Genomic DNA, 6,716 nt, shown 5'->3' on the forward strand with positions numbered 1-6,716 from the left:
TAAACTGTTGTCCTTCAGGTAGAGGTAACTAGGGATAGGCAATAAATGCTAGCAGCTTGGTGACACCCATTTCCTGGTGAACAAAAAAGGTAATATTCCAGGGTTGAGGGGGGATTGGGAGGAGGAGAATAAAATGTTAATTTCTGACATGCTAATGAAGTCACGTACACCATGAAATAATGAAATGTCACATGATCATGCTGTGGTTTGCAATTACAAAATGAAACTGTAATAAGAGACTTCATATTTAGTTAATGGTTTCTTTACCTAAACAGACGACTTTTTTTTAAGCAGTTCACAAGATCTAATATTTGTTAACATCCAGTAATTGCCATATATAGTATATTATTGCATTTTCACTTTGATGTTTGTTATCTACAAACTTCAGTATTTCACACTCTAGTTCAAAGATTTACCTTTAGGCACATTTAAGCGATTGCTGGACATGCATATGGATAGCAGTGAGTTGAGGGGTGCGTAGATTAAGTTATTATATTTTACATTAGGATTAAACCTTGGCACAACATCGTGGGCCAAAGGGCCTGTTCTGTGCTGGACTTTTCTATGTTCTATAAACGCGAGTGTAAGTTGATCTTGTGTAAATGTGACCCCTATTTTTGGCCAAAAGATCTGGAATGTCCATATATCTTGTGTAAAAGTCAACCCGAGTTCTTCACAGATAACAGATCAACATTTGAGAGTCAAGGTATCCTTTACATAAATGTTACGATGAGGGAATAAATTTTTTTCGTGCTTTTGGGTGTTCAAGATTCATCAGGTTTTGTAATGAGTGAGACATGATAAGAATGAAGGGAATAACTGCAAGCTGGAGAAAAAGAAGGCAGTAGGTAGGCTCCATCACTGCCACTGATCTGTGAATGGATCATTAATTCATGGAGCTGACACTATTTTCAATTCAAATCATTCAGAAAATGTGGAATTATGAATGTATTGGACAGTACAGAGGATGATTATCTATGGCATGACATAAATGAAGAAGCAGATGACGTGCTACCTCTAACTAAGGATAGTGAAGATGAAGAGGATCCAGACACGATATCATTTATTCTCATGATAATGAAGCTTTATTCGGTGCTGAAGATGTTGAACAGTGTGATTTTGCGGGATTTTAATGAACTTTTATATTGGACATGTTTAAGATGTATCATGTAATTGTAATTTAAAGCTGTATTATACTTCTATTTCTACTTTTTGTATGTATAAATAAAAACTTAGTAATTAATTTTTTATTGTCTTTATGGTAATTACCATAATTTGTTTCTTTTCATTTAGAGATCAATTGGGCTTTGGCTAATGATACAGTATTCAGCCCCTCGAAAGTAGTAATAATTGACCCCATAAATTTAAATAATTTGACTTTTACACTAGTAAATATTGTATTCAAGAAAGAAACCTGCATTTCTGATTTTTTTAAAAATCAGATAAAGGGCAATGGGAAGTAGGCAGGAAAGTGGAGTTGAGACCAAGATAAGCTCAGCCATAATCATGATAAATGGTGGTGGGCTCAAAGGCTGAATTGCTTACATCTACTCTTAATTCCTATGTTCCTAATTTATAACACTGGAGCAAGTACTGTGAGACACTTTAGCAAATACCAGTTACCTTCAAAGAGCATACAGCACAGCAACAGGCCGTTCAGCCCACAAGCCATCACTGACACATGATACCTTTCTAAACAAAAAAAGCTTTTGTCTCCATGTGGTCCACATCCCCCTTCACCACCTATTCATGTGTATGTCAAGATGCCTCTTAAATATTGCTAATATATCTGCTTCTGCCACCTCCTTTCTCAGCACATTTCATGCACTTAACACCCTCTATATAAAAAAAGAACTTGTCTCAAATCTCCTTTAAACTTTTCCCCCTTTAATTTTAAACCTATGTACCCCAGTAACACTTTTATCCTGCGATCAATGCTTGATGGTCCATGCCTTCTATAATTTTGTGAACTTCTATCAGGTTACCCAGCAACCTTCTGTATTCAAAAGAAAACCACGTTTGTTCAGTCTGACTTCGTAACAGCTTCCAAACAAGACAAAGTCCTGGTAAACCTTCAGTGTACCCTCCAAAGCCTCCACATCTTTCTGGTGTGGCGACCAGAACTGTGCGCATTATTCCAAATGTGTTAGAAAGTATTCTATACAGCTGTGACGACTTGCCATTTGTTATATTCTGTGTCCTGATGAAAAAGGCACACATGCCTGATGCCTGGCATTGTCCCATGGTGGGGTCTTGGCCTGGCATAGCATTCTTAGTGGCCCAGCGCGTGGCAGTCTCTCTGCTTGGCATGGTGATTTTGTGGTAGTATGTGGCAGTCTCATGGCCTGGCATGGTCTCAGTGTGGGCATTTGGTTTTGAGGTTATTCCTCGATGTGTGGTCCCAAAGTGGCTAAGCACTTCAACTTTATTTTCTACTTAAAACTAAGAAAGTTTGCAATGTGTAACTTTTAACCTTATTTTGTATGTTTTATACTATACTATAATTATTGCAATGTTTAACTTTTAACTTTGTTATTTCTTTCTACCTTGTTCTTAAGTTTCTGTACCTAGGTACTTGTACACAAGATGACACCTTGTGTGGCAACATTATGCACTTTTCGCTGTGCCTGAGTACATGTGACAATAAAATCAAAATCAAATCAAATGACTACCGTATCCACTTATGTTTCGATTTCCAATACACTTAGATCCCTCTTGTATGCTGATCCTTGTAAAGATGTCACAGATATGTTCCTGACTTGTCATAAATAGAACAATATGTTAAAGAAACACGAAGAGAAAGGCAAATGCCAAAAGTCTGGCCATGTGAATGTTAGAAACTCATGCAGAAACTCATACAGTAGACCAGCAAGTATTAGGAAGTAGGGTTTATGGAATAGTTTTTCAGTAATAGATATACCAGATTACAATCCTACTGTTCTATGAATACTTTGTCTTCTAGTATTCAGTCTTAATATGCAATAAGTTCAAGTCTGAAGGTGGTTCTTGACCTTCTTAACCACCTTCTCAACCAGTCTGTCCTGAACCTAAACTCATGGATGTCAGCATAAAAACACACAAAATAATTACCATGTCTCCTTGTATCTGTCCTCCATTAAATCTAAGAATAGACTTTCCAGTCAAGGACAGTTATTCAAATGAGGGGCTCAGCCTGATTTTTAGCCTATCTTGCCCAGGGGCAAAGTCTAAATCTCACTGGAAACTGGTTAAATCAACTGAACCGAACAGTGGAAAGTTGGACCTTCCAGGTCTGAATAGTGCACTACTGTTACAGGGACCGAGAGAATACAGTCTTTATTTGTTCTAGAGAAAATATTAAAGATCCAAAACTCATATGAAATTAGCATTTTCAAGGAATAAGACTTTATGTTGCTCGAACATTTTCCATCAAAGTTTGGTGCTGCTTACAATAACAAAATGGTCGTTAAATGCCCTCTACTGACTTCTTTATTCCAGAGCAGATGTCTTGGTTAGTTTTTTTTCTTGTCCTCCTGTCTTCAAAATAATTGAAGCTCCATAACTGCTACTTTTCTGGAGGTTGGTTAAATTAGCACAGACCCAATATTGAGGCTGAGGGGCTCTTGCAGTAATATTCAGCATATTGTGCTCCTTATTACATTAAGATAGTAAATTCAGTAACCTTTACAGAAATATAAGTATTTGGGGAATTGGAGCAGGTCATTCAGCCCATTGAGCCTGCTCCAACGTGTAAAATGATCAAAAATGATCATGGTTGATTGAATGTTTCAATAACTTTTACTGATGCTATACCCTTAAAACCTTCATGCCATCAATAACCAAGGATTTATCAATATCTATTTTAGATACACTCAAAGACTGTGCTTCTGGGGTAGAGAATTCCACTAAATTCACTAAAAACATTTCTTCTCATCTTGGCCCTAAATGGCACCTTCCTTATTTTGAAATCATCTACCCTGGTTCTACATTGTCTAACCAAGAGAGACATCTTATGTACACTGACTCTATACATCCCTTTCAGTTTTCAATTATATTAATTCTCGTTCTTCAAAACATTAGAGAATACAATCCCTGTTTGTCCAATCTTCATAGTACCATCCTGCCATCCCAGAAACAAGTCTGGTTAAACTTTTGTTACACTCTCTCTCTCTCTAGCAATGATACTTTGCTGAAATAACAAGGTGTAACATGCACACAATACTCCAGGTTCCGACACAACCAAGCTCCTACACAACTGAAACAAAACTTTGCTACAGCTATATTCAAATCCTTATGCAATAAAAGCTAACGTTGTTAGCCTTAGTAGCTTGCTGCACCTGCACCTTTTGTGTCTTGCTGACTAGGACACCCAAGTCCCCTTGCACATCTACACTTTATAACCTCAAGATTTAAGAAATACTACAAACACCTGTTCTTCCCACTTCACATTTTTCAACATAATATTCCTTTAGCCATGTTCTTCACTCATCACTAAGTCTGTTCAAATCTGCCTGAAAATGTTTTACATCTTTCTCATAATACGCATTCCTGATTAGCTTTGTATCCACTCATAACATTTGAAAATATTACTTGGGATTTTGTACACTACGTTGGTTTTGCTCATGCTGGGTATTGGTCCTTTGTCCTGGTGAGTTGTTGTCTGAGAGTGGCTGTTGGTTTGTGTGCTGTTCTGAGTCCTAGTGGTCGCAGTAGTCTGGCTGTCAGTTCAGAAATGTTCTTGATGTATGGTAACGTGGCTAGTCCTTTGGGTTGCGGCATGTCCTCATTCCGTTGTCTTTCCCTTAGGCATCTGTTGAAATTGCGCGGGTATCCGTTTTTGGCAAATACATTGTAGAGGTGTTCTTCCTCTTTTTGCAGTTCTGGTGTGCTGCAGTGTGTTGTGGCCCTTTTGAACAGTGTCTTGACGCAACTTCTTTTGTGTGTGTTGGGTGGTTGCTTTTGTAGTTCAGGACTTGGTCTGTGTGTGTGGCAGGACCCGGACAAAGGATCTGATACCCAGCATGAGCAAAACCAACGTAGTGTACAAAATCCCATGCAAGGACTGCACAAAACACTATATAGGACAAACAGGAAGACAGCTAACGATTCGTATCCATAAACACCAACTAGCCATGAAACGACGAGACCAGCTATCCTTAGTAGCCACACATGCAGATGACAGGCAAAATGAGTTCGACTGGGACAACACTACTATTATAGGACAAGCCAAACAGAGAACAGCCAGGGAATTCCTAGAGGCATGGCACTCATCCACAGATTCTATCAACAAACACATCGACCTGGACCCAATATACCGGCCACTGCAGCGGACAGCAGGAACTGACAACCGGAAGCGGCAGAGACAAACCACTATAAATGCCGCAGGAAACAACACAGATGCGCTTCACAGGAGGCTCCCAAGCACTGAGGATGTCACCTAGACAGGGGATGAAACGTCTACAACACAACTTGCCAGCTCGGCGAACAGAACCACAACAACGAGCACCCAAGCTATAAATCTTCTCACAAACTTTGAGCCTTCTGAAAATCTAAATATTCATTGACACCTTTATCAAGTTAGTTACATCCTCAAAAACTCCATTTATCAAACATAATTTTTCATTCACAAATTCATGTTATGCCCAATCATTTTTTATGCAAATATCCATTTATCACATCTTTTATGATTGGAAAAATACCAGAATCTACTACTGAGATGAGGCTGACCGGTTCAAAGATTTTTCAGTGTAATAGGCCTTTAAAAACTGTCCGTAGCCCATGTACAATCATGTCTCATACTTTCATAATTTCTCTGATTCAAATTCATCACTCTTGTTTCACATTGAACTAATTTCAAAACGTAGATAATTAACATTATCATTATGCAAGATTATGCATTGTGTGTAAAGTATTACAAGATTTGGACCCGTACATAGAAAAACTTTACAATCGTGTTAACTTCGTACCTATTAGGCTTGATCCACAAACTGGTCCCAAATTATCAATTTAGAAGGAGACTTATGTAAGGAAATTGAAAACATGACAATGGACAGTAGGAGGTGCTGTGAGATTAGCCATTCAATGAGGGAGCTTTACCATGCATCTAAACTGTACTAAATTTACTGTTTCAATTCAGAATTATTTTAATTCAAAATAATTTGATTATCTAGAATGCTGAATTCATCAATCTTAATAAAACCACAAGTTTAAAAATGACAGGAACACAAAAAAACCTGAATTTCACACCCTTCAGTCCACCTTGCCTGTTTGCCGAAGGTGTCAAAAAGTCTACGGAATTTATAGAACAATTGGCCATTCACCCTGCCTGTCTCAAGAGGGTATTTATGCTTCACAAAAGGTGCCTCCCATCCCACTTTTTCAAACTTTGCCTGCATATCCTTCCTATTTCCTCCACGCACTCTTATTTTAACTCCACAAGTGCATTTTAAAAAAATATTTCATGGGGTGAGGGCAATGTTGGTTAGGTCGGCATTTATAGTCCATCCCTAATTGCCTTAGTGTTGGTGAAGTACATTTTTGTGCCATTGCATTCCATGGGGGTTTGGGGACACCCACATGATTGAAATTCAAGAATAAGAGTCAAGCTGCTAACCTTTCTTCAGCTACAGTGGAAAAGACTTTGTGGGTGTGGTTAACTACTTGCCAACCAAGCATGCATCCACAAACTCTCAATTGTGTTTTGTGCAAACCCTTTGCAATTGCACATACCTGGAAAC

Source organism: Chiloscyllium plagiosum, chromosome 25 (assembly GCF_004010195.1).
Source record: "Chiloscyllium plagiosum isolate BGI_BamShark_2017 chromosome 25, ASM401019v2, whole genome shotgun sequence".
Taxonomy (NCBI): domain Eukaryota; kingdom Metazoa; phylum Chordata; class Chondrichthyes; order Orectolobiformes; family Hemiscylliidae; genus Chiloscyllium; species Chiloscyllium plagiosum.